Source organism: Balaenoptera physalus (assembly GCF_965194825.1).
Source record: "Balaenoptera physalus genome assembly, chromosome: 9".
Taxonomy (NCBI): domain Eukaryota; kingdom Metazoa; phylum Chordata; class Mammalia; order Artiodactyla; family Balaenopteridae; genus Balaenoptera; species Balaenoptera physalus.
This window is the reverse complement of record NC_138888.1, coordinates 24,727,317-24,751,203: the sequence shown is the minus strand read 5'-3', so window position 1 is coordinate 24,751,203 and position 23,887 is coordinate 24,727,317. Positions and strand designations below refer to the sequence as shown.

At 39.1% G+C, this 23,887-nt stretch overlaps 1 long non-coding RNA gene across 3 annotated transcripts in view; it reads left to right on the top strand.

Moving 5' to 3' along the window:
- The window catches only part of LOC309666955, a 148,288-nt gene that overhangs the window by 117,710 nt on the left and 6,691 nt on the right, over positions 1-23,887 (top strand). For 2 of the 3 annotated variants that reach the window (XR_014267414.1, XR_014267415.1), the window contains exon 2: positions 870-1,020. This is a non-coding gene — a long non-coding RNA (uncharacterized lncRNA). Of the gene's footprint in view, positions 1-869; positions 22,353-23,887 lie in introns of those variants that run through there. The other variant, XR_014267416.1, reaches the window with a different exon arrangement.

Genomic DNA, 23,887 nt, shown 5'->3' with positions numbered 1-23,887 from the left:
AGAGACAGGCAGATAAATCGAGCCAGAAGATGAGAATTCAACTAATTTATTTATAACTTAATAAATTAAAATAAGTTGAAGAAGTATTTCTGAATTTTCTGGATAAGTCACACTAGAGGTACTAAGTAATTTCTAAGTTTCGTGGTGAGATAAACAGGTAAATTGCTTGAGAAGTTTTGAGTATCAGGGAACCCAGCCTTTGCTTCTAATCTTTTTCATCTTTGTGCAAACTCACTGAACTCTTATTCCAGATCTGAAGGCAACAGGCAGGCATTTGTTTTAACTCCTTAAGTAAATTCAAGTTCTAGAATCACTAAGGTTGAAAGTCCTGGTACAATCTCTAAATCCCACTCTTCAGTAGTAAGGGATTCAGAGCAAGGGCAAGCTGTGCCATCTCTTACGAATTTTTCAATCAAAAGAAGTTTCTCTTTTTTTTTCCCCCCTGTTAAAAAATTCTTTAAATAGAGTTGCGGAAAAAAAAAAACAAACCCAGAAAAAGTTACGCAAATGGCAAGGTAGTGACAGGGCATCTATCAAAATGGCTCTGGAAATTCCAATTTTTCAAGTGCTATAAAAATATCATTATTAATGATGATTGACTGGGTTTTCAGAGCCAAGATATTTCAAGACTGCTAAGTTAGCGCTGAGTGCAAAAGTGTGGGTGCTGAAGCGGCTTCAGGGTTCCCTCGCTGTGTTTCTTCATTGATTTTTAAGTAACGTGAGCACGCTCAAATTGATGATTTTCGTTTTGAATTAGTTTGGCCTCTGTCATGGAGAACCTTCCATCTTTGCCTGACTGTCAGTGTCTAACTCATCTTCATCAAGTCCCCAGCAGGAAGATTTGGATCTTACTACTTTTTGTTTTACAGTTTTATCATTTACAGGAAATTGGGACACAGAGAAAAATAGAGCGGAATCTACCCAAGTTTTCAGTAGCAGTACTCAAAGGGAGAAGATACACCTTCACTCGTGGACCTTGTAGAAACTCCTGGATTGTGGCAGTCCCACGAGGTGGGAGAGGTAATAATATAATCCAGTAATAATATAATCCAATACTCCCTTCAGATTTTGTTTGTTTGTTTGTAAGATTCCTGAAAAATCTTAGCTTCCAGTCTGTGTCAACCTGATACCTTGTACCTGTTGCTTTTATGAACCTAGAAGTCCCCTCCATTTTACAGATGGGAAAACTGAGGCTAAAGAAAATCATGCACAAGATTGGAAAAACCATATTAGATTTCAGTACAGTCAGCTGTTCCTGTGAAGGTCTTATATTTTGCTGTATTTTCACTCACTGCCAGGACTGGGAAAAAATGACAAGTATGGTTTTTTTAAAGTGTAACTAAAATGTACTTGAAAAACATCACAAAAATATTATCCTGTTTAGGTAAGGCCCAAGGCCCAAGTTAAAGGACTTCTTTAAAGGATGCAGGGGAAAAAAACACCACCAACAGCAAACCCAGTCATCTACTGAGCAAAATTCATGTCTTTTCTACTCCCTGAAGCTCCTTAGTGCTCACCCCTCTGCTTTTCACAGCAAGCATTGCTGCTTCTTCTCTGAAGACTCACTCATTCTCCAGTCCTCTGGGAGAAAACTAGTTTGCCTTTTTGACGGTGTGCCAAAAATGGAAAAAGGAAGAATTTAAGCAACTGTCAACCAGGAAATTTTTTGTTTGTTTGTTTTTTAAAAAAGGAAATTTGCCAACCTAGCCAAGAAATTTCGTCTAAGTTACAGACTGTCAGTCTTTATAATCCCTCTTTGTTCCTTTTCTTTTCTGAATCCTGCATTTTCACCGAGGGTAGATAATCTTTGGCATTATCCTCATTGGCTCAGCTTAGCCTTCAGTCCCTTGGGGTCCTGCTGACTCCATAAACTTTCAACTCCTAAATCCAGTGCTGGCTCACCCAGGAAAGAAAAAAGCAAATTGAACAATAAAATTCAAGCTGTAGCTTCCGTTGTGACTCAAGAGCAGAAAATGTTTTTAATGGCCAAAAGCACATAAATGCCATTAATCACCAAGAATTTGTTATACCTCATTGGAGGCTCCAAACAAACACTGTTTTGTCCAACTCCATTACTATCTGGGATTTGAAAATTATCTGATTGAATATTCATCTAGGGTTGAGCATTTTGGAAATTCTTTCATAGAAGTGATACATGCCAAAAAGGAGAAAGGAACACTTTTTTCTCCCTTTCTTTTCTTTTTCATCCCTCCCTTGTGTGTCTCTTCCTTTCCTTAGGCTCTTTTGCTGTGTCAGCCCTTCTATGCACGATCGGTTTTCTGTGATCTATGGAAAACTCCCACCTCAGGAATTTGAAGCCTTCTGTTAAGTCTTTTTATTTTGTTGAGTCCAGGCTACAGATTTTTGTTTTGAAAAAGTCTTAGAGGCTTGTATTATAGCCACACATTTTCATTCTTTGAGCTGCATGTATAAATTAGACCATTTTTTAGGAGGCACTTTGCAGGCATACTGTCTGGAATACTTTTCTAATGTATCACTGAAGCATTAGTATTATTTGGAGGTTCACACAGTAAGTTGATGGGATGCTTTCTTTCTTCTCTTTTTTTTTTTTTCTTCTGATATTTCTAGAGCAATAAATAAGTGGTTGTAAAATGTTATAAATTAATTTGTTGGTGATTCTTGGAATAAATTAGAATAATTGATTTGGGAAACCTAAGTAAATATTTGTCATAACAAACCCATTTTTTAATTTCACGTGGAAGAAAACTGCATTTTCCTTCATGCACAGAGATCAGATCAAAAGCTTGTGTTGAGCAATAGGGGCTCCAAATCTATTCTCCGGTCTTGTGGGACATAACTTCTTGGGAGAGGTAGACTACAGTGTAACTACAATATTCAGAATGCAAGCAAGAATTTTTTAAAAACGATTCTTCTTTTTCTGAGTTGGGATTAAGGACTTTAATAGTGTGTCATTTTATATGCTCCATTCAAACAGAAAACTAATGGGGGAACAATTGCATTTGTTGAAAGCCTGCAGTGTACCAGGCTCCATATATATTCTCCCCACAGCCCTGCAAGGGTGAACATCGTTTTCCCTACTTCACAGATGAAAAAAAAGAGGCTCAGAGGGGTTAGGGGATCAAACAAGGGTCAAAAACATAATAAGTAGCAATGCTGGGAAGATTCATGTGACTCTTTTTCATTTTAACCTATTGCCTCTAGTAGGTAAGGATGCTAATTTGATATTTGTCATGACTGCCTACCTAGACAGGCACATTTCACAGAGAATACTAATTCTTCCAATGGTTTGCCAGCCAGAGGAAGGGAAGGCCATTGCCTTTGGCTAACTGGTCTCTTCAGGAATCTTGAGGATGAGCAGAATGTCTTTTCCTTCTCACTGTGTTGCCCCCCACTGCCACCTCCCCAAATGGACAGCTCAGAGAAGCCTGTCCATACTTTTAGCCGATGTCAAAGTGTTCAGGGTGAGGAGAAAATCAAGTCATACACGCACTGTTGTATCAGGTATAGTAAAACAAGCGTGAATCAGCTTGAGTTCTCCTATGATCTTCAGTTTGGGATTCTTTCGTAGGTCACTGAATAAAACAATCTTAATTGACAAGATCATAACAAGTTCTTGGTGGGATGGCAGTGGTTCTGGCCCTAAGTGCAACTGTAAAATGGGCAGACTTATTTTTGGGGGTACTTGCTTCCCCTTCAGAGCTGTTGTCTCTATGATGAGAATTCCTCTTCTGTCAGGCACCCTGGACCTTCATAATCTTTCCACTTTCCCCTCAACACAATCTGCTCTGGAGAGCTATCACTTGGAAAGAATCTAATGAATTAATCATCACTTGCAGGTATGACTGTAGGGGTGGAATTTCAGGAATCGAGGCAGGCAAGGAAGATGCAATTCAGAGCAGCAGAGGTTTCTTAACAGCCTTCAATGTATAGGACATAGGTGACCACCTGTTCATAGAATGTTCATGGGTAAGGCTGATCCTGGAGGGAGACAGAAGACTAATGTAGATGGCCGAAGGGCGCTTGACCAGAGTATGCATCTGGAAAAAAACCAAGAGTTCTCCTGCTGGTCTCTTGTCTCTCTGCCATCTTCCAAGTCACTCTGCTACAAACTGTGGCATTTAGATTGAGCGTGGGGTGGGGAGTGGGGGAGCATTTTCTTTCCTGCATCTGGGCTCTCAGCCTTTTTAGAAGAAGGCCAAGATGGTTCTTTCAACCACTGGAACTTGGTCAAAATATTCTCTATAGAAGAGTGATTATGAAGACTGATAGCCTAGGCAATGCAGCATAAAAATGTAGCACATTCTTAAAAACTAGTCCATTGATTGGCTGTAGTGCCAATAGAATTCGGTGAAGTTTTCTTAAAGCTGTTTCCATGTCTATTGTTTATTAGAAGCTTTTTGGAAGACCCAAGCTTTCGGTTTTGGAGTTGAGGAAGTTTCCTGGAGTGTCAGCAATTTACCTGTCTCCTTACTTACTGTAGATACTCACGTAGGGCAGAAGGACATTGCCAGTCTACAAGGTGATCCATGGTGTAAAAAAACTAAGAACGAGGTTTCTTCCACAGCCAATTCAGAAGCACCACTCTTTTATCTAGAGAGCCAAGAAATACTGGAGGCAAAGGGACAGTGGCAATCTGTGACAGGGTAGGTAGATGATACGTTTCTTTTGTGCTTGAGGGGTTGACCAACGATATTCGAGGTAATTGTAACTTATTTCTCTCAAAAAGGAGGAGGTGAAAGGGCTCAGGGAACACCTCTGTATATTCCACACTGTGGGAGGATGTGTTGGAGAAATAACACAGAAAATAAGCCAGATGGGAAGACAAGAAGAGAGAGAAGAAGAAATATCTATGTCAACAAATCTATGTAGAAATTAGGCATATTCATACTTCTTTTTGTTTTTGTTTTTTAATTTGCATCCTTCTATTAGAGCATGGCTCTAGTTGTTTTCTAATTATTCCTCTAAGTCTGCCGACCCCCACTAGGTTATGAACTACGTGAGGGCGTGCATCTTCTTTATTTTTGTATCCCTGGCATCAGGCATGCTGCTGGACACAGAACAGTTCCTCAATAAGTGATTTTTAAATGGCGGAAATTATTTTCATATAATAGAATTTTGATTCTAAAATAATTGCTTCCCCGAGAATGAGACACCCCTGTGTGTCATCTCAGAGAATTTAGGGGATGAGTGGAACCAACAACCTGACCTGAGTAGGACTAGATATTGACTAGTAAAGAGATGTCAATCTTTCTTACTGTAATTGACTGAATCTGAAACATGAATACGGTGAAGTTAGCCAAAGAGGATACCCTGGGGCAAGGAAGATCACATAAGATTGAAGACTAGGATGATGGGAGCCACAAAGGCCAAGATCAGAGAAGCTGCACCCAGATTGTATCTGAGAAAAGCAGGTGAAGGTGCAGGCATTTAACATAAGTAAAACTCATGTTACCTGGCTAGTGAGTGTGCTGCAGGCACTGTACAAGATAGACTTCCCAGAATAGTGAATGACAGGACTACTAGTCAGGGGAGGACAGGCATCTTCCTGTGGAGAGAGTCTTCAGGGAGCAAATAAGAAAGGCCTGTTTCCTGCTGGGGTGATAGGAGAGATGAAAAGAAGGCCTTACAGGATTGGAAGACTGGGAGACTCTCAGGAAGAGTGAAAATTTACTCTGCAAATTCAGAGTAAAATATCCTGAGGTGCAGAGAAGGAGTCTTTAGGTATTCCTAATCTTTGTTGCAAAATAGGCCCCCTGTACGAATGCCAGATTGGTCAACCTGGGAAGCCTCACACCAGGGACAAATATTAGAATGTAAGACACTAAATAATAGAAGACACTAAAAATTCACAAGACCTCACCCTGGTTTCTGAGTATACTAGATAAAAAGGAAGTCAGTAATTACATGCCAAGGAAAATTATTAGGACAACTCTTAGATATCTTGATATTTTGGGTAACTTTTTCACATTTGTTGTCATTATCTCCATCTAGTTTCCCATAGTGATTAATGACATTATCTTAAAATGGAAGGGCCTGCCTGTGTACTTATTCTGGGATGTACCATGAAAGGGAGTATGTGGGAGAATCACATGGTATTCTGTCCTCTACCCTGGGAGAGCCTACCTTGGGGAAACACATTGGGACTGTAAAGTGACTCCAGGTTTGTCAATGGGAGTAGCTTGAAGGACTGTGACACAGCTGAGGATAAGCAAGAAGAAATTAGACTGCAGAGATGCTTTATCCCAGCCTCTAAGAAATTCCAAGAGATTCCTAAGCCTTCAAGAAATGATGGAACTACGTTATCTCAATTGAAGAAAAACTTAACATGTTGTAACGATTTGACAATGAACTCTCTGCTGGTTGGGAGGAAGTTGCCGTGTATAAACCTGGCATATTCATGGGTGCATGTGCTTTAACTTCTTGGTGCAAGATATGACAGAGAGCCTGCCAAGATCACCAAACTCACCAATCCCCACTGCTCCGATGGTTCCTGTAGGAAAAACTGTTACAGTCATAAGGAATCTTCAGTGAACCTCCAGGACCAGGTAAGGAAGTGAAACCATTTAGGGGTTGAGTGGGATTTTTTTTCTCTTCTTCCAGTTTGTGGATGTGACTCTGAAAGAGAAAGGAGGGTAATAATTGGTTACATAGAAGGCATCCGAAGGAAAGAATTTGTCTTCTGGATCATGACAGGAATGTCAGGAAGATGTACTACTGAAAATGGAAAAGGGCACTGGATCAAAGTAGAGAACGTATTTAACGAGGATAAATGGATGAAGGGGAGGGAGAAAAATCAGGACCGACTACCAAGTAGGTAGTAAGGACAGTGGGCATGGCAGAGAAAGGCTCTGTATAGTGGAGGTGGTTCTTAGTAATTATCATTCTTTCATTCATTCAACAAATAACAGAGAAGTTCACTAAGAATAATAATTACAACCTTAGAGAACTATCTATGTCAACACAGAATAGGAGGTGACAAAATAACTCGAAGTTTTAAAGCACAAAATGAATATAATGTTATTGAGGGCATTAAGATTTGATGGGATAAAACTCAAGCTAAAAATATCAAGAGAAAGACATACTTTATTAAAAAACTTATCTAGCAGAAGAAAAATAGAATAGTGCTGTGTATAACTAAGGATACTTCCACGTGGAAACAAAGGTAAAGCAAAAAGGCACAAGAGAAATAAACCAATTATACTGCCATGAGAATATACCTCAGACCACTTAGGAAGAGGAAAAATATAGATATTATGTTTTTGGTGTTAAATCTTGGTATGAAGTAACCCTTTGCAGTTAACGGGAGACTATCTTTTGGAAAATTAACTTTGATAAAATTAAAGTATTTGATGAGCGTTTAACTTTTAATGTTGACATTTTTAATCTCTAAAAAAAAGGGAGAATACAAGAGAGGTAAACGTCAATATGGAAATTCTGAGGGGGATTAATAGTAGTGAGGGAGTAACCAGAATCTTGGAGTTCAGACTACTGCGAAAGTCACATATGTCCCCTTGCCCAGTGTTCCTCAAAATGAAGTTCCTAGACACAGTAGTACCACACGTTGTTGTTGGTCTGCAACAAGCTTAAAGTAAGTTTTGGAAACTTTTACAGTAATTTCCATCGCCACAACATTTTTACTATTCAAAATTAAAACTGATCCCTTGCTCTCTTCCACTGGAGGGCCACACACCACGTCTCTAGTAATGCAAGTACTCAACGCCCACATCGATGGGCGGCGGAAGATTGCCTTTGCCATCACGGCAGTTAAGGGTGTGGGGCAAAGATGGGCTTGTGTGGTGTTGAGGAAAGCAGACAGACCTCAGCAAGAGGGCAGGAGAGCTCACTTAGGATGAGGTAGAGCGTGTGATCACCATGATGTAGAATCCACGCCAGTGCAAGATCCCAGACAGAAGGAAGTGAAGGATAGAAAACAGGTCCTGGCCAACGGTCTGGACAACAAGCTCCGTCAAGACCTGGAGCGACTGAAGAAGATTCAGGCCCACAGAGGCTGCACCACTTCTGGGGATTTCATGTCCGAGGCCAGCACACCAAGACCACAGGCCGCCGTGGCTGCACCGTGGCTGTGTCCAAGAAGAAATAAATTTGTGGGAGTAGTCTGTTAATAAATAATTTATACAGTTAGAAGAACACAACTGATCCCTCACTTACAGATGCTCTGAGAAGCACTGTCCTAGTTTGTGATAAAATAGAATTCAAAAAGTGTACTGCTCCTTGTCCTGAAAAAGAATACAGCTTCTTAGGAAAAAGAATCTAAAGAGAAAACTAAAGAGTGAGGGAATTTGAGTGTACAGCTGGGGATTATTCCAATGGGACAAATGAGGGAGATCATCTAAAAAGCAAGGTGATTATATTAACAGCTCTCTTGATGAGAAAAGGAGGTGAAACCCTTTTATCGAGCACTTGTTTTCTTTTGGACACTTTTATTTACATTATCTTATTTAATCTTCTCCCTTCAGATAAGTGCTATTATTCTAATTTTTATGGAAGGGGGCATGAGGCTCAGTGACTTTAATAGGCTGCATGGTGGCCCCCCAAAAGATATGCATGCCCACATCCTAATTCCAAGAACATGTGAATATTACCTTATCTGGTAAAATGTGATTAAGTTAAGGATCTCGAGAGGAGGAGCTTATCCTAAATGGATCCTAAATTCAATCACACGTATCTTTATAAGATGGACACACAGAGAAGATGAGGAGGCAACAAGATCGTGGAAGGAGAGACAGGAGTGATGTGTCCACAAGCCAAGGGATGCCCAGAGCCATTAGGAGCTGGAAGAAGCAAAGAATGGATTCTTCGTAGAGCCTTCAGAACCTGCAGACACTTGATTTTGGATTCTGGCCTCTGGAACTGTGAGAGAACAAATCTCTGATGGTCTAAGCCACCCAATTTGTGGTAATTTGTTATAACAACCTTAGAAACCTAATACAGTGACCTAAAGTAACTTCTACAAAATGAAAAAAATATATATGATATTTAACCTCAGGCTAACTCTAAAGCTTTTGACTCTGACGTATCACATAGCAGCCTTCCAGACTTTATAATGCCTGGATAAATGATTAGGAATATATTGAAAGGATAGGGAGAGCACAGAGAAATAAAGAGTATAAGATGTGGCATCATGTACTAGGTGGGAATCTTGGTTCCTCTACCCACTTACTTGTCTTCTCAAAGTCTCAGTGCCCTCAACTGAAAACAAAGTGTAATAAACCACATTAATCACATTATTGTGAGGATTGAGTACAATAACATACATGTAATTTTCTTTGCTACTTGTGCAACACTAGTCCAATGCTAATTACCAAGGCCAATTCTTTCCTCAAGAGAGACTGAAGAGACGACGTTGGTAGTACCCTGTCCACTCACTCTTTCTCTGTTGCAGATGCAGTGGCACTGGGTTGCCCGCCTTCCTGCCACAGCAGATGGCAAGGCGAGCATCCTCCTGTTTCAGGACGCACAGTCCTAATATCACGTGCCGACAGGAGCAACAGAAAGCCCCTGAGCCTGTTGAGCAATTTCTACTTGAAAGAAAACCTCAGCAGCTACCAGGCCAAAACAAAATAGTTATTTTTGGCAGATCTTTTCTTCAGGATTCAGATGGACAATAGTAAATAACTCTATTCAACAGGCCAGCTCATTTTTACTTGTTTATTTACACCCTGCCTTGTTCCAGAAAGGATTTAAGGTGGATTACCTATTAATACCACACAAGATAAAATAAGTGAAAAATAAGTGGTGAGGAAAGTAGGACAACAGGAAAATGAAACTCAGAAAAATAAGTGAAATCAGGAATGAGTTAGACTCACCGTGTTCAGTGAGGCTTTTCCCTCACCAGGGGTGGCCACGAGTGTGTCTCTAAGCTTTCTTGCTGTTAATATAAAAAAGGGCTCTAAAGCAAGGTCCCCAGCAACATTCTCTTTAGGATGTGATTTCAGTCTGCCCAGGGCACTGGCTATGGGTGATCAAGGCCCTAAAGATCTTGACATTGAGCATAACAATCATCATTTTAGCCTGGATTAAAAAAAAAAAAATCAGTAAAGCATCAATGAAATTTGTGTCTTTGAGGAACATAACTTCCTGATGTCTTATGTAATATAAACTAGCTATAAAATTTATATTTGCAGAACTGTTGACTCACTAACTGTACAGGATGACTAACTATAAATCAGGTAAGCAAAAGGGGACATCTACCAAAAAGAATGACTTTGGTTTTAGAACCGTTCATCTGTAACCCTTCTTTTTGGTACTAATCAGAGCAAGCTTGATCTGTAGCACTCTCTCTTCATGGTAATAAACTTACTGTCTGCTTATAAGAGAATGTCTATTTTTCTATTCCCTAGAATGGGGGAAATGCATCCAGCTTATAGAAGAGTGTCATTAAATTATTAAGATTCAAATTAAAAGGAAAAGGGCAGTTGGAGCACGTCTCTATTTTTACTTCACTGAAATCACTATTAAAGATGAATTGAGCTAGCTTTTGGGGAGTGAATTGTGCAGCTAATTCACAGGGTGGGCGGGGGGAGCCCTTCATGGTGTTGCGATGCTTAAAATAAAAGAGTTTATAAGGGTTATATTAAGGTATTTTATAGTGAAAATTGATGATGGGTAAGTAACTATGGCCCTCATGCCCCTTCTAATCCTGAATTCTCTCTCTCTGCTCTCTGGCAGGGATTGGTAAATTTTTTCTGCAAAGGGCTGGATGGTAAATATTTTAGGCTTTGTGGGCCTTATGTTTTCTGCTGTGACTGTCCAACTCTGCAATTGCAGTGCAAAATCAGCCATTGACAACTCGTAAGTTAATGAGTGTAGCTGTGTTCCATTAAAGCTTTTTTTAACAAAAGCAGGTGGCAGCGGACTTGGCCCATGAGCCATAGTTTGCCGAATCCTGCTCTGTGATGTAGAACATGGGGTTTTAAATCCTTGGTCAAAGTTTTCACTGTATTCTGAACTATTTTCTGAGAGAGATTTTGGCTTGACTGACTACCTCCCTGAAGGTGATGGGAGAGCCCTCCTTTTAAGTAAGAAGACCTTAATTTTTGAAATAGATCATTGCCTCCTGCATACCAGGTTTCTAAATCATGGAGTGCTCCATTCCACCGATAAGACTGAAAAACTATGTTCTTGGCCTCCAGCCTAGCCTCCACCTCAGTATATCAGAGCCTAGCCACGTGTCCAGGTCTGACTGGAACACAGATGAGGGAGATACCTTAGTGGGCACAATCATAATTCATGACTCTTGATTTTAAAAAGTTCAGCCTTGCATCAAGCCAGTTATAGGAACATTCATACATGTACAATGTCACCTTTTCTTTTCTAGAAGACCCTCACAGAATAACAGTTGGACACTACTCTGTCTTTTATTAAGGATTGTATATAAAAGTGACCCTATGGAGGATATATTTCCTCCTTTGTAAAATTGCTGTTGAAGACACTTTCCATTAGATTGTTTTGTGTTCTTCATGTAAAACTTTGTGATCCCGTTTAGAGTTTAGAGGAAGGACAGAAGTGCTTCTCTTGTTATGCTTCCTGTTATTAACCAGACAATGCAGTATAACTTCTCCTATGCCACCCGTTCGTCCTACTTTTTAGCTCTGTTTCCAAAAAGTAAAGCTAAGTACATGTTCCGTTGCACAGATTATAAATAGTCGAGGTCTTCTTACCCATCTATGTCTTCCTTTTCGTTCTTGGTCTTTTCATTTTTTTCTGTTTTTTTGGGGGGGGAGGGGGGATCTGATTGTATTTGTATCTTAATATAGAATACCATAGAAGTATAAACAACAAATAAATGATAAAGTTTGGGCTTGTTGAAAATGTTAAAGACCACAAAAGGACAATTTCGTCTGTGTTTGAAACTAGAAAAACAAGGAAGTGATCACCAAGCTGCCTGGGGCAGATGGTGTAATGATAACAGATAACAAAACTATTAAATTTATATTTTGCTTTCAAATTCTGCTGCAAAGAAAGTGGTCTCCAGGCTGGAAGAATAAGAACAAATAATACCTTGAATTATTTTTTGAATTCCTTGTTTTCTTGGAATTTATTTAATTTTTTTTTTTTTTTTTTTACACCTTGTCCCATTGTATTTTCACCCTGGGAGGTAGTCACAGTAGTTATTATTATCCTGCTTTTCACTGAGGAGGAAATTGTGACTCAGTGTTAAATGACTTGTGCACACTCACAAACAATGCAAAGAGGGAGTTGACTGTAACTCTGTGTAAATAAGTAGACAGTAAGGCAAAGCCTGGTCGCTTTAAATAAATTTTGGTTGTCAGCACTGGATGCGACTTACGCCAGCCTACTGAGAAAACTGGGGTGCGGTGCAAATAGGAGATGCTCAAAATATTTTTTTGAATGAGTGAATTGAGCTGAGCATTAATCTTAGTAAATTACTGAGGTATTGCAGAGACCAAAAGATGAATAAATAAGGGAAATCTCAGTCCATTTTTCAAAAAGAGGGAGAGATTCCACAATCCATAAATAGGTCAACTATTCTCAGAGGCGATCCCAGAAAAAGTCAAGAATGGGCTTTCAAGCTAATGGCTTTGAGTATTAACGAAGGAATGTAGTGGTTACTAGGAGTGAACATAGGTTTGTAAAGAATGCCATGTTATGCTTGCTTAATTTATTTTCTTGCTTTTGAAACAGAGCTACTGTAAGATCAGAGGATTGACTAGGAAAATTTAATTTTCACAATAATATCATAAAAATAGCAACCACTTCTTGAACACTAACTATAAGCCAGACCCTATTTGCCTTATTTCATTTAGTCCCACAATGGTCCCAGTGCATAGGTATGTTTCTATCTCCCTTGTTTCAGATAAGACAGAGGTTCAGTGAGAGCAAGTAATTAAAGTCACATTGCTAGCGAGTGACTGAGCTGGAGTCAAAGCCAGGTTTGTCTGACTCAAAGCCGTTGGTGGTAAGTCACTACAGCACCATTTCGTGTTGACACACAGCAGGGCTCATAAGATCTTTGAGGCGAAGGTGAACTAAGGATCTACAGGTTGGGTCACAATATCTTTACATAGATTCACAACAGGTTGAAAACAAATCTAAGGCATGTTGATTAGTATTTTGGTCTTAGTCTGCTCAACATTTGAATCTATAAAGACATAGAAAACATACTTATCCCTTCTGCAGTGGACAAAATCAAGAAGAGAAGCCAATCTTATCACTGCTATAAGCTAACATTTGCATGGTGTGTCTCATTTTACAAAATACTTTCACTTAGCTTGTCACATTTGATTCTCTCTCACAGCTCTATAAAGAAGACTTATCACTAGCTCCCAAACTCTCCCTCTTGCCCCTCCCCCCCCCGCTTTTTTTTTTTTTTACAATGAGCAGAAATAAGGTTCAGGGAAATCAAATGACTCAATCAGAGTCATGGTGAATAATCTGGGGACTTCTGTTTTCTGTCACACTGCAACAGATATGGAGTCATGATTAGAAATAATATCAAGACATGCAAATGCCAGATCAAAATTATTAAGATGAAATATGAAGGTGATGAATGTGAAGTCTAACAGTGAAGGAAAAAGTATGTTTTTGTTGAATGCGTAATGTAAGCCAACATTTCACTCTGATTACTAATAATACTAATTTAATTTTAGCCTGGATTAATGGAAACATAATGTCTACATCACAATAAGCAATATTTCCACTGAACATGTAACTTTTCAAAATATGCATGGACCCATATTTTCTGGGCCTAGTATTTATTAAAATCTCAGACTAAGTAGAGTGCACCTAAAGGCGGGTAAATACTGAGGAGACCATGGGCTGCATTTGAGAGTGGAAGGGAATGAGGAAATGCATAAAAACTCTTAATTGGTTTCAAAGTTTTAAAATTGTCACGTGGAAGAGGAAAAATTAAGATTTGTTCTGTGTTGGTTGGTCTAGGTGCGACAGGTGTTGGTGTGTAACAAGACAAAAAGCACAAAGGTTTAAGTATCAGACAGTCAGATTTTGGCTCAACATAAAAAATAATTCTAAAAATGGAGCGGTTCCTGAGGAAATGAGCGTTGTGAGTTTTTAAAATTTAACTTATTTAAACAAAAAAGAGAGCCAAAAACAATTCATTCGTTTCTCCCATTCCCCACTCTTTACCATGGCAGCTACCAATCTGCCTGTTCTGTCTATGAGCTTGTATTTTGTTGTTTGTTTGGTTTTTTAGATTTCATGTATAAGAGAGATCATATAGTGTTTGTCTTTCTCTGTATGGCTTATTTCACTTGGCATAATGCTCTAAGTCCATTCATGTTGTCACAAATGGCAAGAGGTCATTCTTTTTTATGACTGAATAATATTCCATTGGCTAAATATACCACAATTTCTTTATTCATTCATCCACTGATGGACACTTAGGTTGTTTCCATATCTTGGCTATTGTAAATAATACTGCAGTGAACACGGGGGTGTACATATCTTTTCAAATTAGTGTTTTTATTTTCTTCAAATACATACCCAGAAGTAGAATTGCTGGATCATATGGTAGTTCTATTTTAAATTTTTTGAGGACTGTCCATAATGTTTTCCATAGTGGCTGCACTAATTTACATTACCAACAGCAGTGTACAAATGTTCCCTTTTCTCTACATCCCCATCAACACGGTTTCAGGTCTTGCATTTAAGTCTTTAAACCATTTCAAGTTAATTTTTGTGATTGATGTAAGACAGTGGTAAAATTTCATTCTTTTGCATGTGGCTGTCCAATTTTTCCAGCACCATTTATTGAAGAGACTGTCCTTTCCCCATTGTATATTCTTGGCTCTTTTGTCGTAAACTGATTGACCATGTATGTGTGGGTTTATTTCTGGGCTCTTTATTCTGTTCCATTGATCTATGTGTCTGTTTTTATGCCAATACCACATTATTTTATGTAGAGGCTTTTGTTATAAAATATAAAAACACCTCAGTGATAAATGATATTCTCTCTCCCTTCCCCCAACTATCTCTCTCTTTCTCTCTCTGTCACACACACACACACACACACACACACACAATATCTCCTGTCATTTGAATGTTAGTTCCTTGGTAGCAGGGATTTTGTTTTGTTTTTGCTTTTTATGAATTTAATTTTGTTCTTCAAAACTTATATGTTGAGATCTAAACGCCAGTACCTCAGAATGTGATCTTATTTGAAAATAGGGTTGTTGCAGATGTAATTAATTAATGTGAGGTCATACTGAAGTAGGGTGGGCCCTAATTCAATATGATTGGTATCCTTATAAAAGGGGAAATTTGGACAGGGACATGCACACAGGGAGAATGCCATGTGAAGATGAAGGCAGAGAATCTGGGTGATGCTTCTACAAAACAAGGAATGTCAGACATTTAAACCACCAGAAGTTAGGAGAGAGGCATAAACAATTTCTCCCTCAAAGCTCTGAGAAGGAGACAACACTGCTAACATATTGATCTTGGACTACTGGCCTCCAAAACTGTGAGACAATACATTTCTGTCATTTAAGCCACGTGGTTCACGGTATTTTGTATGGCAGCCCCAGTAAACTAATAATCTGCTCTATCCCTGTATCTAGAACTGTGACTAGATAGAGTAGGCATTTGATAAATATTTTTTGAGTGAATGTTGAATGAATAAATAAATGGCTGAATGAATGAATATACGTCACCCCAGGAAAGTCATTTATTTTTTCTAGCCCTCAGTGTTGTCATTTGTAAAATGACATTCGTTACATTGTAGAAGATTTATACAGTTCTCGTCTCTTCTACTACATTCATAAAAAAGAACTCTTATGACAGAAAAATTGATCACGTATTAGAAGTTATCAAGAAATCTTATTTAATCAGAATCTCTATTAAAAAATACAGGCAGACGTGTTTTAAGGATGATTGAAATTTTAACTTGACCTGAGGCAAAAGTCTGAAATGAATAATTTCCTGAGTTTGCTTTTAGATTGTGATCCTGTGTTTTTCCTTGACGAATTTATCATCTATTTATAGAAATTAGGTCAGTGAGACTGTGTGAGTTACAGGCAAAGCGATTTCATTGCACTCCAGGCTCAACTATGTTTCAGAATAGAATCTTCCTTACTGTGGAGTTGAGCCATCAGCAAAGATATGGTACAGGAATTGAATTAGAGCAGAATGCAGAAAATTGTCTTCATGTTTGAGAAGCTTGGGTGTGCCATTACCTGAGATGATATTAAATTTATCCATGTGCCTTCAAATAATAAGCTTTGAAGAAGGAGCTAGATGAACAGAAAATCAACAGAACTCCAGAGAGTGATCTGGATGTGATGAGATTTACTAGTCTGGATGCTATCTGGAAAGCCCAGCTGGCCAGAATGAGCTTATGTTTTCAGTTCTTCAAGACTGGCCTAGGTGGGCTCTCCAGTGCTGATCTGCAGAGGTGATTTTCCAGAAATCCAGTCCACTGGACAGAGCCATGGTTCTATTTCCCTTTTTAGGTTCTTTACCTTCCAATGGTCTTGCAGGGCCCTATTCTCTCTCTTTCTCTTGGTCTCTGTCTCCATCTCTCTGTCTCTGTCTCTTTTTCGGTGTTCAGAACCTTTGACGCCTCCTGTTGGAACTTTTCCAAGTGTCCTATCATTGAAAGTTGACATCCTCCACTTGGTTCTTTGTCCTTCTACTCTTCAGAGGCTCACATTTCCTGAGATGGATCTTCACGCCAATAAAAGATATTGACACCTCGGTGTGCAAAACTCTTAGATTCATAGGGGATGGGTGAGAAGGGCAGTACATTTACAGCTCCAGTAGGAGTAAGATGCATCTTCTCTCATTGGTGGTCTGCTACGCCCTATGGGGAAAATATTTTAAGCTAGAATTTTGGTACTTTTGGCTTCACTAACTCTTGAGTTCTTTTAGGTACCCACCACAGTGTTAAATATACAAAATTAAAATCAGCAAAGAGCGGAACATGCCTTTTACTTTCCCACCCCCTACCCCAGTTTTGCAAATGGGTCAACAAAAATAGTGTCCGTGATGTGGGCAAGGGTGTAAATTCATACAGTGAAAACTCAAACGGAAAACAAATCCCAAGAACAGAGGCTATATTTCAAATCTCTGGATTATGGAGAGCAGTTAGAGAAGAAATCTTAAATGTCATCTAATTTAACTCACATATTTTACAGATTAGGAAACAGAACGCTCTGAGCAAGAGATCTTCTGACCAGCAGACCCTATATTCTTCATGTACTTCTATATTTTTATGTCTTTTGGATTTTTGTTTGTGTGTTCGTTTTTCTTCTTTGCATTATCTCTGCCTGATCTAGGGCAAAAAAAATGTGTATAAAATAAGAGGGTGGGTGAATCAACCAAGATCATAGCGCTAGCAAAGTGAAAGAACTTGGATGGGACCCCATGTATTCTGGTTCTTAGTTCCTTGCTCTGTGATTTGAGCATTAAAGCAAATCAAGACTGGGTGAAGATTAGAATTTGTAGTCTCTAGACCCTTGGGTAAAACAGGCTGCTGGGTTATTCTGTACAGTCTAATATTTGCTATCAGTCTCTATGGCAATTGTTCTAAGTTTCTTCTGGAGGATGGAGTAATAGTCCCCATTTGAGAGTCTGAATATCAAGGATCCTCTCCTCAGAAAGATGTACATACACAATTTGCACAGAAATTCAGTTGATTCACATAATTGAGGACAGCCCCCTAGACTGTGAACTAGTGGTCTATATATTAATGTCAACTAATGCTTATTGAATGTTTTCTATGTTCCGGGCATTATTCTGAGGACTTTACATGTGCTATATCATTTAATTCCTGCAACACTTAAAAGCAGTTTCCATTCTTATTTCCATTTTACAGAAAAAAGAGACATTTAGAGAACATCTGATTATTTAACCCTTTTAAAAATACTGATGATGCCAGGTGCTAAGGATACAATGGTGCAAACAAACAAACAAACAAAAAAGGCACAGTGCCTGCTCCCCTCAAGCTTGGAATCCAGTGAAGCAGGCTGATTTCATGTTTACAGAGAAATGTGCCATGAAGCAAACAGACATGGGCGAGTGTGTCAGGCAGTAAAATCCTTTGCTAGAGGTCAACGCCAAAGGACAGATCCCAAACTAAAACCAGGTCCATCTGCCCCCAAAGTCAGCCCCTGCCCCATCGTTGTAACAGTTGAGTTCTTCTAACTATGATGACTTTTGGTGATACTTTATAATATCCTGTCCTGGTCTCCTCCATGCCTGTGAGATACACTTTCCTGAAGCACCCTAAGCAGTGCTTCTTGGACCATCTATGGTGAAAGACCAAGTGTGAAAATTTTCAGTTTTTTACACTGTGCTCTGATACTTTTGTCCTTATTTTCTGCTGGAGGATCAATCTATCACCCCTTCCCCAAAGCCTTAGCCCCCAAGCTTGTCCCCATGTCTGGATGGGCTCTAAGTAGGAACACAGAGAATCTTGGGTAATTATGGGTTCATGTTTGGTCATTTCCTGCCTCACCCTAGATATGGAGGGATTATGCATCTAGACTGGTGCCTTAATTTGGTAAAAAAAAAATCTCTATTTCTAAAAAATTACCTAAAAGTGCTTCAGGCTCTCCCTGTTGCCCCCATATCTGCAAAGCCTTGTCCCAAACAATTGGGCCTTTATTTCTTCTTTCCAGAGCAACAGCTTGCTGACACACGTGATTCCCAGGCCCGGTGCTGGAGCCCTGCCTAGAGTGACAGGGGTAGGTACCTGGGCCACGTATGACTTGCAGTCTATCGTCCAGCTGATGTACTTGGTGTGCTATTGCCGGCGAATATGCCGCACGTGACAAACAGAAACATAGTGCTAATTTCAAGGTCTATTAGAAACACAAGGCAGTAGAAATAATGGTTGATAGACAGAAATGGCAGGAATTGGCAGGTTAAGAAGTCTTCTTCTAAAAGCGTCTAGGGGATGTCAACAAACACTGGGAAATAAATACACTTTACGATCATAAAAATGTACCTGACAATGCGCTTTTGAATGAGCACAGTGAGGGACTAAAGTGGATGACATGTGACCATGGTTTTTGCCCCCCACCATCCAGAACTACTGATAAGGTCAGGCTGAGAACAAGCATCTGTGCATGAATGTAAAAGCTATTGGAGTACAGAGTGTTCCCAGCTACTACATTAATAACTTTCAACAACCTTCACTCCTGGACATGATGTAATTAATTTTTGAATTGGGGAAGCAAGATGGTCTGTGGTCTGATATTTTCATTTGAAAGCAAGTGGGAAGACAAAAGCAAACAGGCTTTTTGGCTATGAGGGAATAAATGACCTTCCAAGTAAGGAATTTAAACCGGAGCTTTTGACTTCAGAGGGGATGGGGCTGGAGAACATTTTTGTAGCAGAAATTTAAGGTGGAGAAATGGTTGTGGGTTACAGGGCCCCCCATCTCCCCGAGCATGTGTGCCCTTCCCCATTACACAAGCCATTCTCAAGGGTTCTGATGGCCCTAAACCCCTTTTGAACAGAAAAACATTATCGCTAACAGTTTTGTTTTTTTGTTTTTTTTTTTAAACACAGGGCTGGCATGCCAGCACATGCTTGAATGCTCTCACAGTTACATATAAACTTAAAAAGAGGCCCCCTTTCCCCCTAGCCTGACTCATACTCCATGCATCATATAACCAGTATTTGGAAAGGCTATGAAGAATGCTTGGGGCAGTTGGGATATATTTTGTCCAATAGTGGGAGTGACAAAAACAGGTGATCTAGAAGCGGGTAGGAGTCTAAAGCTGGGGGGGGTGCATGTAGGGTGGGGAGGGGGTCGTGAAAGATGGAAGGAAAGTTTGTCATACTTCTTGACTATTCCTTAGGACATTTAAGATAACAGAACATTTTAAAGATGGAAGAGACCTTAGAAATCTGAAATGAAGATTCAGAGGTTATGCACTGCCAGTGCAAAATCCTACAGCTAGGGAGAAGCTAGCCTCCAAACACTCTCTGTATAGCACAGACCCCATTTTGCACCACAGAACCTGTTTGAGAATCTGATAAAGCCTGCAGATACTTCCTCCTGAAAAGCAAAACTACACATAATATTTCCTGTACGTTTCAAAGGAATTATGGACTCCTTAAGTTCATCAGTGAACCTGAGGGACTGATGAATTTTCTGTTGTATTAAGGTTATCAACCGAGCATACAAATAATGTTCAGACTAGGTTTTAAGTCTCTCCTTTCTACTTATTGAGCACAAGCAAGCAGGCAATATATCTAGGCCTCAGTTTCCTGACGTACGAAATAGATATAATGATAGTATCTATTCCTAGGTTATCGTGAAGATGAAATGCCATAATGAGTTTAAGGAAGCCTGGCGGTGGGAAGGACGAGCCATGTTGCTATGGTTGCGGTTGTTATCGACCTCCATGCTCATTGAGCTATGGCCTCTGTGGTTGGCTGTTGATGAGCTCCTCCAGATCCAGGTCTCCTGAATTTCTTCCTGTCCTTTGCCTTTTGCTTGCTTCCAGCATAAATCTATTTGCTTCCTGATTGTTCTCCTTTCCTTAAGGGTCTCTCCTTCTCACCACATGAAAGGCAGCCTGTGTTAAAATGTCTTGATAAATTTGTTGTGCGGAAATCCATTAGAAGGAAGTGCTAGGAAATAAGATTGTTGGAGAAAAGAGTACATCTGTGAAGTGCTTCCTTACTGCAGTGGAGATCAAACAGTAGAACAAGTGGAAATACCAGGTCTGCAAGAATGGTTTGAAGTCATGTTATTATTTCAACTTCCCTTTAATAATTGCAGGGAAAAAATGTTTTTTTTAAATACAGTTCATTTTTTTTAATCTAAATTTTCAGTGTGGAAAACTTCTATTTTTAATATCAATTTCTCTTGCTGATGTACTTAAATTACTTGCAACTTCTAATGAGTTCCACCACCTGACTCCACTCCAGTGTCTTCAAATCCATGCTGAGAAACAGAAAGGTAGCCTCAAGAGGAAGAGGAATGTTAAAAATACTGAGCAGAGTGGAACCTGCTTACATCATCCTCCTTCTAATTTAGGTTGTCTGTTTTTCAGTATTGGAAGTTCTCCTGGGGACTTGTGTAGGGTGAATTATATGAAATTTTGGAAACTGAGTCTCCGAAGATAGTTTGGTGTAAGCCTCAAAGCTTTCCTTCTACCTGATAAAGGTTGACCAGAAGACTGATAACTTCTCGGTTTTTTTTGTTTGTTTGTTTGATTGTTTGTTTGTTTGGGTTTTTTTGGTGCCAGTCTAACTCCCTCCCACTTATACTTGAAAGTAGGACTTCAAGGTACTTTACCACTGAAATCAGAAAGCAGCCTTTAAATAGTTCCAGAACAGCAAAAGTCTACATTCTCATTAGGCTAACAACTGAGTTTACCTTCCCCCACACAACAATCATAAGACAAGAGCCAGAAGAGCAAGTTTCTGACTTTCTGATGCTTTATGATTAGACATAGTCATTCTCTTCTATGTTGTCCTTTCACTATTGACCTGGTAGGAATGAGAGTGAAGTGCCAGTGCTGATCTTAGGAACCAAGTCTTCCTCCTTGTAGGGATGGTGGTCATGTCACAGTTCCCCCAAGAGCTGCATCTGAGGGGGCATAAAATGAAGCAGCTTTGCATGAAGTGTTTTAGGGGTAATGCTGTCACTCTCTTTGCTCTTAGATTTGGGTTCAAAGCCCTCCTTTACTATCTTCTAGCTAAAAAGCCTGGGCAACTTACTTGCTTCTAGATTTGTAAACTTTTGTTTCTTTCTCTGGAGACATAGAGCCATTGATGGAACCAGTCCATGTACAGTGTCTGACACATAGCATATATGTCCTCATCTTGGGACAGGGATTTTCATCTTGGACAGTGACTAACTGTCCTGGAGGATGAGAACATGCCTTTTGGATAATGACTTAATCTCCAGAGTTAGCAGAGATGGCAGGTTTGGAATTGGAGTGTGTGTATATTGGGAAGGGGTGTTTCTACTCATTGAAGATAATGAGCTTTTCCTCTAACTTGTTATAAACATACACTAGAGCCTTTCTTCACTCTTTTTTACTCAGTGTCTCCTAAGAGTGTCAACAAAGAAATCAATTAGATTGGTACAGGGCCAGCTCAACAGGTGATTTGTTAACAGAGACCGCATCCATTTGTTACTAACTTGGCATGATATGCTGAAAAGAGAATTGAACTGGGCAGTACAAGGAGAAACATTTATTCAACTTATGCATATTAACACCTACTCTGTCCCAGGTGCTGGGCTAGGTGCTAAAGATACAAAGATGAGGGAATCCAACATCACATTGCTGAGAGATTCTTAGTGCAGTATTTCTCAACTGGAATCCAAGGATTTTCAGGGATTGGAAGTCCCAGAAGAACTCTTTTTTTTTTTTTTTTTTTTTGGCTTTTGTTTCAATAATTAATTTTAATAGTCATTTTATTTGTTATAAAGGCAAAACTTTTAAACTTTATTGAGATATAATTGCCATATAACATTGTGTAACTTTAATGTGTATCCCATGTTGATTTAATACACTGATGTGTTGCAATATGATTACCACTGTAATTTTAGCTAACACCTTCATCATGTCACATAATTACCATTTCTTCTTGTGGTGAGAACATTTAAGATCTACTTTTTTAGCAACTTTTGAGTATATAGTACAGTACTGTTATCTATAATCACAAGGTTGTACATTAGATCCCTAGAACTTATTTATCTTCTAACTGGAAGTTTATATTCCTTGACCATCTCCTCATTTTCTCTACCTCCCAGGCCCTGGTAACCACCATTCTACTCTCTGTTTATTCAAGTTTGGATATTTTTAGATTCCACATATCAGTGTTATACAGTATTTGTCTTTCTCTGTCTGGCTTATTCCACTTAGCATAACATGTTCAAGGTCCATCCATGTTGTTGCAAATGGCAAGATTTCTTTTTTTCTCATGGGAGAAAATATTCCATTTTACATATGTAGCATATCTTCTTTATCCATTCATCCACTGATGGACACTTAGGTTTTTTCCATATCTTGATTATTGTAAATTATACTGCAGTGAACATGGAGATGCATATATCTTTTTGAAGTTGTGTTTTTGTTTTCTTTGCATAAATACCCAGAAGTGGAATTGCTGGATCATATGGTACTTCCATTTGCAATTTTTTGAGGAACCTCCATACTGTTTTCCATAGTGGCTGCACCAGTTTACATTCCCACCAACAGTGCACAAGGGTTCCCTTTTATCCCCATCTTGCCGACACTTGTTAACTATGGTCATTTTAATAATAGCCATTCTAACAGGTGTGAGGTGATAATTCATTGTGGTTTTGATTTGCATTTCCCTGATGATTAGTGACCTTGAGCATCTTTTCATGTATCGGTTGGCCATCTGTATGTCTTCTTTTGAAAAATGGCTATTCAGGTCCTCTGCCCATTTTAAAATCAGATTGTGTGTTTTTGCTTTTGAGTTGTATGAGTTCTTTATATATTTTGGATGTTAACCCCTTATCAGATATATGGCTTGCAATTATTTTCTCCCATTCCATAGGTTGTCTTTTCATTTTGTTGGGTGTTTCTTTTGCTGTGCAGAAGCTTTTTGGTTTTATGGAGTCTCACTTATTTATTTTTGCCTTTGTTGCTTGTGCTTTTAGTGTTATATCCAAAAACAATAATTGCCAAGACCTATGTCAAAGAGATTTTTCCCTATGCTTTCTTCTGGGAATTTTAAAGACTTACATTTAAGTCTTTAATCCATTTTGAGTTAATTTTTGTGAGTGGTGTAAGATAGCGGTACAATTTCATTTTTCTGCCTGTGGTTATCCAGTTTTCCAGGCAAAACATTTTTATAACAATAACTCAGATCTGAAAGATGATATATTCAAAGATTATGGGTTAAGTTTCTTAATCTGATATCTAGGAATAGATATAAGAATATGTCTACATGTTCTCAGAATCCT